Source organism: Podarcis cretensis (genome assembly GCF_951804945.1).
Source record: "Podarcis cretensis genome assembly, chromosome: 3".
NCBI lineage: Eukaryota > Metazoa > Chordata > Lepidosauria > Squamata > Lacertidae > Podarcis > Podarcis cretensis.
The window spans coordinates 96,909,470-96,922,744 of record NC_137172.1 but is presented as its reverse complement, the minus strand read 5'-3'; the positions used below and the strand labels follow the sequence as shown (position 1 = coordinate 96,922,744).

The window sequence follows — 13,275 nt, the reverse complement described above, 5'->3', positions numbered from 1 at the left end:
TCAGGGTCTGTCCTTCCAGTGAGCACTCAGGGCTGATTTCCTTCAGAATGGATAGATTTGCTCTTCTTGCAGTCCATGGGACTCTCAAGAGTCTCCTCCAGCACCATAATTCAAAAGCATCAATTCTTTGGCGGTCAGCCTTCTTTATGGTCCAGCTCTCACTTCCATACATCACTACTGGGAAAACCATAGCTTTAAATATACGGACCTATAAAAACCGTTCTGAAAATGGGTTTTTTTTTAAGTGTTTTTAAAAATACATTGAATTTTCCATGAGGCTCACCATCGCCATCTAGTGTCACATTGTATGTTGCACTTAAAACACACTTAAAATGTTTTATTTGCAACTGAGTCCAAAGTTCAAGTCTTGGGAAAGGCAGGGCAAACAGGGGTAGAGAAATAACTGCCAGGTTGTAAATGGATTCCAATGCCTTAAAAATTTCAGAGTTTATAAATGCTGAAAGGCAGCCATGAAATCATGGATCACTAGGAAGTACGAAGGAAAGAAAACTGCTGTGTGTTGCTGTTTTTTGCAGGGACTGAAACTTGAGAATGGAGACCTTCATCTCTCTTCTGCCAGCTCCTTTGCTAAAATATTAGTTTAATATTATTTGAGAGATTCATCTCCTTCTCACCCTCCTCTCCCCTCCCTGCTCTTTGTTGGCATCTCATTAGAGCCCATTAGTGCAATACTTGTTACAGTTCATTTAGGGAGGGGGGGAAATCATTAAACACATGTCACTTCAAAACTGTGCGACATAACATGAAATTGAAATGACCTTTGTTCTGGCACGGAGCAGCACTGACTTAGAGAGAGCACTCCTGAATTCTAAAAAAAAAAATAAAAAATGTTACTTAGCCTGATAATAGAATTCCAGCAGCATGCCAAGACAGCAAAGACCATTACCTACTGCTTGATAGCAGAAGTCTGCAGATTTCAGCTAGAACAAAGGCATTAAGGGTTAGTAACCTTTCCTTGTGAAACTGAACTAGAAAAGGGTGAGGAGAATTGCAGGGGGGACTGGGAAGGAATATAACAGAGAGAGGACAAGGATGAAATTAAAGAGTCTGCAAGCTGTTTTTACACCATGCAGTTAAAGAATCCTGGGAACTGTTGCTTGTTAAGGGTGCCGGGAGCTGTAGCTCTGTGAAGTGTAAATCAGGATTCTCAGGGAATGATAAGTGATTTAAAGGCATGGTGTGTCCGCGGCTTCGATTGCGGTTTTTTATTCTGAATTTAAGGCTGCGGTTGCTTCAATTTATGTTATAGGTTTATTATCGCATTTTTATCTGAAATATACTCTGAGTCGAGAGTGGATTTCATGCTCTTTATTCAGCTCATAGTGGTGAGGAGGAATGGAAGTTCCCCCAGAATGTCTGCTTTATATACATTATTTACACAATGGGCCCCACGTGATTGGCTAATTCCGCGATTCTCCTGTAAGCCAATCAGGTCGCGGATTCACTTCCACCTGGAGCTGGATTGGGTGGCTCCTGTGGACTAATCAGACTGCTGCATTCTGGAGCCTATTGTTCTAGGACCAATCAGGCTGCTGCATTCTGAATCCTATTGTTCTAGGACCAATCAGATTGCTGCATTTTGGATCCTATTCAACTCAGTACATAACATTATCTATAACCTTTTCCTCAAGAGGAGCTCTGGGAACTGTGTGCAGCCTGTTACTCCTCACAGCAGCCTATGGGGTAGATTAGGCTGAGGTAACTGGCTTTGCGCAAACAAATCAAGATGACTGTTCAATAAGCAGCTCATCTGGAAGCAACCCCAAGTTGTAACACTCCAAACAGAACACCACACGGGCTTTTATTATCGTTGCATGCAGCACATTGGAGATCGCCTTGGGCACTGGGAAATGTGGAAATATGATTTTTGATTTAGTAAAAAAAAAAACCAAAAGAACAAATGCATGAGGATATAGATCTAAGCCCAACAATCAACTGAGCCGATAGTCATCATTTGATTATTCTGGGCTGCATCAATTCTGGGCTGCATCAATTCTGGGCTGCATCAATAGGAGTATAGCATCTAGATCAAGGGAAGTAATAGTGCCACTGTATTCTGCTCTGGTCAGACCTCACCTGGAGTACTGTGTCCAGTTCTGGGCACCACAGTTCAAGAAGGACACTGACAAACTGGAACGTGTCCAGAGGAGGGCAACCAAAATGGTCAAAGGCCTGGAAACAATGCCTTATGAGGAACGGCTAAGGGAGCTGGGCATGTTTAGCCTGGAGAAGAGGAGGTTAAGGGGTGATATGGTAGCCATGTTCAAATATATAAAAGGATGTCACATAGAGGAGGGAGAAAGGTTGTTTTCTGCTGCTCCAGAGAAGCAGACACAGAGCAATGGTTCCAAACTACAAGAAAGAAGATTCCACCTAAACATTAGGAAGAACTTCCTGACAGTAAGAGCTGTTCGACAGTGGAATTTGCTGCCAAGGACTGTGGTGGAGTCTCCTTCTTTGGAGGTCTTTAAGCAGAGGCTTGACAACCATATGTCAGGAGTGCTCTGATGGTGTTTCCTGCTTGGCAGGGAGTTGGACTCGATGGCCCTTGTGGTCTCTTCCAACTCTATGATTCTATGATTCTATGATTCTATGATTAGACTAAAGTTGTTTCCACATGGGAAAGCTTAGATTTTTCTCAATAAGCTGGAAGTGAAAGAAGAATAGGGGTGCCAAGTAGTATTTAATATAATGCCCTATTATTTCCTTCCCCCATGCCCAAGATCCTTCTACAATGTTTACCCACAGGTGATTCCCACATGCTAAAAGTCCTTTTCCAATTATAATTAAAAGCTTCCGGTTTGTTGATTTTGCCCATTTTATTGCTTCCTGTTCTGTGTGGTTGTGTGATAAGTGACAAATTACCCAAAGGGTGCAATCCTATACATTAGGGATTACCAACCTGGTGCCCACAGGTGCCATGACACCTGTGAAAGCCTTCTTTGGCATGCCTGGGAATCATGGAGAGAAGCAGCACTGACTATACTCTCTCTAATTTTGTGTTATGCCGCCCAATGGCAGCCATGTTGTGTTATTCTACAACTCCATGGCAGCCATTTTGTGACCAGCACCTGCAACACTTTTCCGAAATTCAAAATGTATCCACTGGTCCAAAAAGGTGGATGACCCTTGCTATACATGTTTACTTAGAAGTAAGCCCTACTCATGTCTATGAGACTCCCCAGAAAACATGTTTAGAATTGCAGCCCGAATTGCCCCTTATTAATTAGCTTCCGATCCATGCTGGGAAAGGTGTTAATTACTGGTTTCTTTGCATTATTTTTATTTTATTTCTTTGCAGTTAAGCAATTAACCCTGACTTGCTAATTAGAATCATCTGTCTATGGAATTATATGGTTGAGGAAATGGCACAAACCCTAAATCTCCTGCCTAAATCTTAACACGGGTAAATCATGTAACGGTTTGGTGATGAGCTGGCAATGGTGGAATAGGAGCATTGAGTCTTCAGGGGGATATTCCTTTTTTAAATAAAACATTTAAACACTGCTTTTCAGGACAGCTGTCCTCACAAGGCAAGATGTGAGGAAATGAACAGAATACAGCATGAGGGCAAAGTGAGATGATATTGTAGGTGTGAAGTCTCCAATGAATGCATTTATTCTGTGATTATAACTACGTTTAATAACTATCTGCCTGTAGACAGCAGGACCATTTAAATAAAAAAGCTAAATCTAGATGTAAAAGTCACTGTACGCCATATTCAGAGTAGCGCCACTGAAATCAATAACTTGCCCATTAGTTTTACTGAGTCTACTCTTGAGTATGACTGACATTGAATATATCACCCATAGTCTCACTTGGCCCCCATGTGTGGGTGCCCTTTTTATTTCTTGGTATCTGTTCACTGGTTTAAACCATAAAAACAAATCAATACATTACTCTCATACATTACTCTCATCCTAACCCCTGATCTGTTCTGCTGGAGAAGGTTCATATGCGGCAGACATGAGCCATCACCAGACTCAGCTATACAGGTGCAAATAAAACGTTTCAAGTGTGTTGTAAAGTGCAATATACAAATGTGACACTAGATGGTGAAAGTGAGCTATGGCAAATTCAATGTATTTTTCAAAACTTTTTTTAAAAAAGCATTTTCACAGCGTTTTTTAATACATGTGTAGATTCCACTTAAATGGTGTGGAGAGCTCCACTGCCATGAAGACACCTTCTGTGCCCAGCATAGCAAGAAAAGCCATTGAACAGGGTGTTTTGGAACAGAGTGTTAATGGCTTTGGCTCTGCTGGATCCAAAGAATTATGGATTTCCAGAGTGACCCATTCCTCGGGTCATATTTCTCCCTGAACAAAAGCTCTGGTCACTTCAAAAACTCAACAGTCTGTGGAATGGGCAGAACAGGTACTAGTGCAATTAAAAACAAAACCAAGTGTCACAACCTTGCCAAACTGTCTCCTCATTGCCCAAGGCAGGCACCTCAGAAACATCCACAAACCTTGCATCATGTCCACCACATCACTGAAAGAGAAGGAAGGAACGTGCTCAATCTGTTCCCAAAACTACCAATGCCATGATTATGCAAACTATCACAAGTCCCCAGTTGTTGCTAAACAATTTTTAAAATAACGGGAGGACGGGCCTATCCAACAATAATGCGAGGACAGACCATGCTAGCTATGCTGTAAGTTACTTCAAAGCTCATTTCAAGCTGTCATAGATCTTAGAAGCTGCAACTTCAGAATTCAGTATAGGCAAATAAGAATAATGTTTAGACTGTGCAGAAGATGTTCTACAGCTTCAGGAATGTCACTCTGATGGTGAGGGTCATTAACTTTCTGCATAATTTGTTCATTTCCCCCCTCAGCTTAGGATCTCCCCTCCCCACTGTCAAGCTTCAAAACTCCAAGATAAAGACATGATTGGTTCCTCAAATCTGCTTGAATGAGGGGGTCCGTTGCTACTCCACCGGGTGCGCTTTCCAAGCAGTGGCCCTTCTCTTAAGGTCTAGAAACACAAAAGACATTTTGTAATTGCCAATCCTTGAAATCGAATTGGTGGTGTTTCAGTGCATGACCCATAAAGGAGAGCTGTGGGGAACGCACATGTGTTTGACATACACTTTCCACCTCTTTGAGACTTACAGATGGAATCAAGATGTGCGAACAAGGCTTCCCAAACAGAGACAAGTGGATCTCAAGGTACCTGGCAGAGTGCCATGTGTCAGAGTTAAAGGAAGCAAATACGGCATGGGGTTTGGGACCCGCCTAGGTGCTGCTGACGATATCAGATTCCAGAACCTTACAGCAATAGGACTTTGCGAATAATGAAAAGCAACACAGCAATTCCTTTGGGAGAGGCTGGCTGCCAAATGGACGTGAATGTTAACGAGAGTGTCTTCTCCGTTTTGGAATGTAATAACGATTGTTTGATGGGGCTGTGTGCATTCCTTCATTTGGTGTTCTTTATTAGAAAGAAGAAGAAAAACTCCATTCCAAATAAAAAAAAAAGAGAATAATTGTGTTATTAGCGTATGAGCTGTGAAACTACCAGCAACTGTTTCTTGCAGCAAACAACCTCTGTGGAACTTGTAGCAGAAATTTCACGTGCGACTCTGAAGTGATAGGAGAATGTTATAGAGCATGAACGTGCCATTATCAGCAGCCTAAACTGATCTACTGCACAGTAGTATCACTGAAGTCAACATGATGGCTCCCAACAATAAAGTATGAGTTATTCACAGTGCAATCCTGTGCATATCTACTCAGAAGTTGTTCTTATTAGGTTCCTTTAAATTCAAAGGGATTAACTCCTGGGTCTGCTTGTATCCGGCAACCACCTTAAACACAGCACTTAACACTAGATGCCAATTTGTGCACACCTGCCACGCCTTCCTCCTTTTTGCACAAGGATATTTCTAGATGCAGGAACAGTACAGGCAGAACCAATGACATGGTTCTTCCCTATATATGTGTGTTTAAGAGAATATTGTGCCTATCAGCCCCATATGTTGTGTGAGACCTAAAGTGTACTCACAGTAAATCTCACTAGTTGGAGCTAGTGATAGTAATGCTATAAATTTTATATTATAAAAGATACACCAGGCAATATTCGTCTGTTTGCACAGCATCCACAGCAGAACATTATAGGCAACTCTCTCAGTACCCTACTAGAGAGGACATCAGTACTATTTTACTAGAAAAAGAAGTTCCGGAACTGAGTTCCGGTGAGATCCTGCTGAAAGAAAGCCCTGCATTTAACCCTTCACACACACCCCATTTTCTTGCCCTAATTTAATGTGCTATTAAACTAGTATTGGGGGGGGCAGCCCTAATATGAAGTAGAAATTTCCCTACATTCCTTGCTTACATAGCATTCAAGAGTGAATTAGCCATCACTGATCCAACAGGATAAAGGCTGAGGGGATTTCTAGGCTTCTGCACTTGATTGACAGGCATTGATCCACAAAGGAAATGAAACCCACACATGCAAGCAAACAAGGGCTAGAGAAAGGGATTTGGGGCCTTAGAAATATGACGCCAGCAGGTAAAGTTAACTAGACCTTATAAACATCCAGCTGATATGAGTCATTTCCATCTCGGTCCATGTAATGTCCCTCCCATGTAGGGAGATGGGACACATAAGCATTAGAGCATTTATTTTATAGGAAGTTCAAAACATACAGTGAGAGAAAGCAGATGCATAGCAAAATTCCAAAAACATCTTTGCAGATAACAGCTCATCTTCTTTCCAAAAGAGAGGGGTGTATCATACAATAGTCTTCCCGGATCCTTAGCTACAAGTGCAGCTCCCAAGAGTCCACCTGCAACTTTTAAACCCGCCATGAGAAACAAGCAACCCTCATATATATTTGTAGAAAGCAGAGGGCATCCTCCAAATGCACTGGCGACCTCATTAAAGCGGGACGTTTCGGTCTTGAGCCTTCTACTTGTTTTCCTGCCACCGACTATTCTCATCTGATATGGTGGTAAATCTATGTCCCAGTTTTACCATTTCAGAGGCTGGCGCTCACATAATGGAATGCTCCTCCATACAACCAACTTAGGACTCAGCTACACTGGCAAAGGAAAAGCACTTGATATGCGTTGTATATGCATTATAACACTGTGACACCAGATGGTGCTGTGGAGTTCCATTTTTGCCAAACCCGATTTCTCATACAAAGTTTACAATACAGTTAACGGAAACTGTTCTTTGATGTGTCTAGATCCAGCCATAGTAGCAGTAGCTGTAGTATGGTGGGGCTGCCATCTATACACCTGAAGTGACTCCACCAACCCTGGCTAGTCATTGGTTGAAGGGTTTCCTGCTCCTAGCTTGAGCAACATGGTCTCTTCCTGGGCTCTGTTGCATTCCTGTATCCTTGGTTATTCTGTGGCCCTGGCTCACTCTCTGACCCTGTCTCCTAGTTTTTCTTTGATTGGCTCTTTTGGCCCAGACTTCTGGCTTGTTTCACATCTTTTGGCCCAGGGCCCTGCTCTGATTCACCTCCCACAGAAATCTAGTGAAGGGCCACGGACAACGTGGTTCCTCCAGATTTTGCTGGCTCCCATCATCCCTGACCTTTTGCGCATCCAACAATAACTGGAGGGCATTGGCTTCCCCAATCCAGATCATAGGCTTCCCACTTAGGGTGTTGGTGCCAAGGAAACCATGGGGTGGAAATCCCTCTAAAGAGTCCCATCAGCAGAAGTCCTATGCAAGGACTTCTGCTTACGCAACAGAGATTCTCCCTTTCCTCCTTCCATATGCCCCTGAAATTGGCCAGGGGTGTGTGGGGTGGGGTGGGGAGAAGCCCCAGAACAATGTGTGGGAAGAGGAGAGGGTGATGGTTCCATATGGCAATCTGCAATGTTTGCCCTGATGGACTGATCACTTTAATGCAACACTGAATTCCTCCCCATGTGAGGTTGGGGGCAGGGCTAGCACTGAGTGAAGGTGGCTCTCCTGTTTGCGAGAACTTGGCTTCTATCACTGTGGGGAATATCCGACATTTAGCACATTCTCCCATAAGCTGTGTAACATCATCAGAAAGCCAGCCCAAGATAAGGGCACTGCAGGATGACTGAATAATATATGAAAGCAGCTGCTCGTCAACAAATATGACAAAAGTGCATGATTAGCTATGATTTATTACTCATTTTTACAGTAATCATCTTTACTTTCCCACCTTTTTCCCAAGGAACAATGCACAGTGGTTCAAACAATCCCTGCCTTGAACTGATTTGGTGCCAGTTTTATGGTGTACACTGCAGACTTGGGCAAATAAAAGGCTTAACCGTTTGTTTCCCTTCACGACGATTAAGCATTACATTGGAATACCTAGTTAAGCATTGGCTATAAGCCAGACTAGGAAGCTATGACAGGAAGCTATGCCTTTATACCATAAGCAAGACAGGTTCCTCACCTCCACAAGGTGACAAGCAGGTGTCTTCTTATACAAAACTTCACAGTAGGAGCAGGTGGGGTTAAGTCCTCAAGCAAAAATCATGGTTTAGGGTCTCAAGCAGGGCTGAAACAGCAAACCATGTTTTATTTATTTATTTTTTAAAAAACATTGTATACACTTACACAAAAAGACATTACGAAAACAATGGGGCATAGTAAACCTTCATTGTACATAGGTAAGGGGGGAGGGGGGAGACAGGATGGGGGGCCCTAAATCAGTAACCCTGACTTAAAATGTGATTTTTAAGCAGCCTTATGCCAGTTTATCCATAGGAGGGTCCCAATAATTTTCCACCCAGTTTCCATTTAGTAAAGTAGCAGTAAATATAGTTAAGGCAGATGTCTGCACAGGGCCCCTCTGTTGGATTTGAACTACCATAGTTTTCTGTGTATAAGACGATGATTTTTTATGAAAAAATAATCATAAAAAGGGGGAGATTGTCTTATACAGGGATAGTGCATAGGGGTGACAGTGGATTGGTTGCTGTCGCATGCTGAACTTTTTCAGCGTTGTTTTGGCAGGTGATTGGTGGCTGCTTTCCGGGGCCTGGTGTTGATTGGCTGTCGCAACGGTAATTTTGTGGGCGATATGTGGTTGCTGGCATCATGGGGGCAGACAAAAAAAGCTTAACAATTCTGCACAATCTCCCCCATTTTCCTAAATGTGAGTCCCCCCAAATAGGGGGTGTCTTATACATGTGTTATACCAGTGGCGTAGCGTGGGTTGTCAGCACCCGGGGCAAGGCAAGTAATTTGCACCCCCTAACCCTATCCCTAACCCTAACCCCCAGATGTTGTGCCCGGTGCGGCCGGCCCCCCCTGCACCCCCCACGCTACGCCACTGTGTTATACACGGGAAAATATGATAGTTCTATTTGCCTTATTAAATTAGCCTTCAGCTCTGTATCTCAATCCTAACCATATTTATATGGAACTAAGTGACACGGGTGGCTCTGTGGGTTAAATCACAGAGCCTAGGACTTGCCGATCAGAAGGTCGGCGGTTCAAATCCCTGCGATGGGGTGAGCTCCTGTTGCTCAGTCTCTGCTCCTGCCAACCTAGCAGTTCGAAAGCATGTCAATGTGCTAGTAAATAGATACCGCTCTGGCGGGAAGGTAAACGGCGTTTCCGTGCACTACTCTGGTTCGCCAGAAGCGGCTTAGTCGTGCTGGCCACATGACCCGGAAGCTGTACGCCGGCTCCCTCGGCCAATAAAGCAAGATGAGCACCGCAACCCCAGAGTTGGTCACGACTGGACCTAATGGTCAGGGGTCCTTTTACCTTTACCTTTAAGTGACACTGCCTCCAATTTCCCCCGAAATGGGAACAGGGCAGGAGGAACTGCATGTCAACAGTAGCAGAGGGATGGATTCACAGCCCCTTTCTACGTTCTTTCATTTCATATGAATAAAGTCTGAATTGAACTATTGATGTAAAGCTCCTTTTTAGATTATATATATATATATATATATATGCAAGAAAGTGTAACAGCCACCAGCTTTACCACTTGCTCTTGTTCCTTACTGTGCAGCTGCTTCCCACCCTAAGGAACTCGTCCTGGATGATGCTGGAATGGCATCATTCCTGCAATGGATCTCCACTAGCTCTATAATGAATACATGCCAGAAACAGCAAGATGCAGGCAATTGTTCTTGCAAAGGGGCTGGATTCCCAGCTGCTGGAATGGCTGGCCGTTTTGACTGACACAACTGACAAAACGGGTAAATAAATTATAAAGTACGAGAGCCGCTCCGGTGGACGAGTAGGGCTAATTTTAAGCATGTGAAACTAACCGTCTGCTCTCTGATTCTTGGCTTTTCTCCCCAGCTCAGTTCTTGGTTTGGCCTCAGCCATGAAAATAGCCTGTTTTGTTGGAAAGCCACATAATACCAGAGCTCTCCATTAGTACCAAAGATCAAAGAATTGGTGCTCTTCCCACCCTATTGTCATAGTTAAAAGCCGGGAAGAGCACACCATGTAGATAGAGAACTGCTGGAAAATCAGCTTGATGGTTTATAAAAGAAGAGAGAAAAAGGAGGCAGCAAAGAATATATCTGCAATGCCACCAGTAGTACCATAACAGTAGAGGAGTACATTATTATTTTTTTATACTGCCCTCCGTTTCGAGAGGAAGAAGAAAAATGTGGCCACAACAGCTGTGTTTTGAATGCCGAATGGTATTTTTGGTCCTCCTTCCTTGCTGAATCCATATTTGGTGCTGAGGCAGCCTCAGCAGGGTGAAAAATAATTCCATTCTTGACTGGAAATTCCATGAGATAAAACATTCTTGCACTTGGTCCAGTAGAAATAACTGCATTTCCATTGCAAATTCCACAATAGTTATCTTGCTTCTGGTGTTTACACTGAACTTAAATATTACAGATCTCCTCCTCAACCCCTTCTCTCTCTTTCTCTCATCACACATAGACTGATTTCTGCGATTCGTTCACACCGCTAAAGTTATCTTCTTCAAGCCAGACTGTGGGTTGATCTATTCATTATTGTTTATATCCCACCTTTCTTCCAAGCTTGCCGAGGTTAGGCCCATCTGCCTTCAGAAAAAGTGCAGCATTGCACACTGAAACCTAGAGCGTGACCTACAGTCCTCTTCCACTGGCAAGTTGAGACTTCATCTATGTATTGCCACTGACCACGCCCGTGCCCATCCTACAGTAACTCTTAGTGTCCTATATTTTCAATAGGGAAATACAGTGGTACCTCGGGTTAAGTACTTAATTAGTTCTGGAGGTCTGTTCTTAACCTGAAACTGTTCTTAACCTGAAGCACCACTTTAGCTAATGGGGCCTCCTGCTGCCGCTGCGCCGCCGCTGCACGATTTCTGTTCTCATCCTGAAGCAAAGTTCTTAATCTGAGGTAATATTTCTGGGTTAGCAGAGTCTGTAACCTGAAGCATATGTAACCACTGTAGAGCAGAAATTTTAAACAGCTGATTAAATGTCCATTCTTTTCTGCTAGAAGTTACTTCATACACAAAAGCCTTTAGGAGGGGGTGGGCGATAACTGAGTGTGAGCCATAGCCCTATAAGGAAACACATGTTTTGTGTGGAGAAAGCTCTCTATGGTCAATCCGTAGCACTTCCAGTTAAAGCAGGAGTCAGGGAACTGCCATTGGCTCAGAGGCGAGAGATAGAGGGGCAGTTGTGTTACAGGGAGCCTCTGAAAATCTTGCAAAGCAGTTCCTCTTCCGGCGAGGAGGAAAGCCCCACCTCCAGTGAGGGAGAGGTGCAAGGACCAGAGGATGCTAGAAAGAGCCTTAACACCACGCCTGAGCAAGCCGGAGAGGAGGGAAGCACACCCCTGCCATCCCCAATCATGTGCAGTAGTTTGAGGCACAGGGAGGGGCGGAAAAGGCTGGGGGTGATGAAACTTTTATGTTGGGGGAGGTACAAAAACAGACCACTCCCGGATTCTGCTAGCGATTGAGCCAGACATGAACTTATGATGCTCTTCACTGTAAATAGTTTGCACCAAAATAAAGCCTGTAAAAGACAGGTCGGAGTCCTGTCTGGTTACTCTCGAGCAACTGCAACAGTACCTGATAGCAGGGTTGGGCAACCTCAGCTTTAAGGCCATGATCAGCACCAGATTTAAGGGACCCTCAGCATAGTGCGGGCAATAGGCCCCCACACAATCCAACATACACACACCACCACCACCCCAATGCAGCTTCATAATATTTTTTTGCACCTCCCTGGGGACCCAGGTGGTTATTTGAGTAGTAGGTGGGCAAGAGTGTCACTTCTGAATGGGAGCCAACTTAGTTTGCATCCTGGATGGCTGCCTTCCACCTTAATTTGCCCAAATTGCAGCACTCCAGTTTACCAAAGTATGAGGCAGCGTCGCTGCCTGCCTGCCACTAAAGTAGTCATCCAGTGGGGATGAAAATGAGCATCTGGGACCCTCAGTCAGCTGACCCCACAATCACCTAATCTAAAAAAAAATGATCTGGCAAATTTAACTGTTTTAAATTATGAGGAAATTAACTGATCTAATAATAATTAGATGGTGCCTTTGTGAGAAGAATCTAATTTTGCAAAAGGAGAATAATATTATGAGTTAATAAAATGTAACAGAAATTATACTACTTTGGTCAAGGCTGTGGACACTATCACTGATGATATATGTTACTTGGTACTCAAACCCTATGAAGTTAAAGAATTACTTTTGGGGAGCGGGGGATATATTCCTATCCAGATTGTTAGATATGCAGACACTTTGCATTTTGCTGAAGTAGATTTATGAAGACCTATCAAAACACCTTTTCAAGTTGCCTTCCTTGAGGGCTGCCATTTAACAATGTTAATTATTATACTTCAGCTCAAAATAGATATGGAACATAAATGTAAAAAGTTCATCATTTGCAGTCATACAGCTGGGGAAATAAGATTACACACTGAGGAAGGGGGAAAAAGAGCAAGACAAGTTAACATAATACAACTCCCCCTGGTATTACTGAGCAAAATCTGTGTCAACAAAGCATTCCTGAAGGAAAGGGAGCGGGAGAGATCATTATAATGGAACTAAAAAGCTGCAACTAGAAAAGCTAAGTTGAATAGTAAGTAGTAAGAACCCAATCAAACTTTCACACCATTTTCTTAAATTGGCCAAATTCAGAATGGTGAATCCTGAATTTCAAAAGTTTTTACTTTGGATTTCAGAATTCAACGTTAAGGGGTGCTTAAAATATCAATTCTTGAAGCCTAGTAGTAGTAGTAGTAGTAGTAGTAGTAGTAGTAGTAGTAATAATAATAATAATAATAATAATAATAATAATAATAATTTATTTATACC

The 13,275-nt window shown here is 43.1% G+C and overlaps 1 long non-coding RNA gene across 6 annotated transcripts in view; it reads right to left on the bottom strand.

Annotated features, from left to right (window-relative positions):
* LOC307212697 overlaps window positions 1-13,275 on the bottom strand; it is a 50,908-nt gene that overhangs the window by 19,647 nt on the left and 17,986 nt on the right. For 5 of the 6 annotated variants that reach the window (XR_013837110.1, XR_013837111.1, XR_013837112.1 and 2 more), the window contains one exon: window positions 8,423-8,527. The exons of the other annotated variant lie outside the window; for it this stretch is intronic. This is a non-coding gene — a long non-coding RNA (uncharacterized lncRNA). The remainder of the gene's footprint in view (window positions 1-8,422; window positions 8,528-13,275) is intronic. 6 annotated transcript variants of the gene reach the window in all.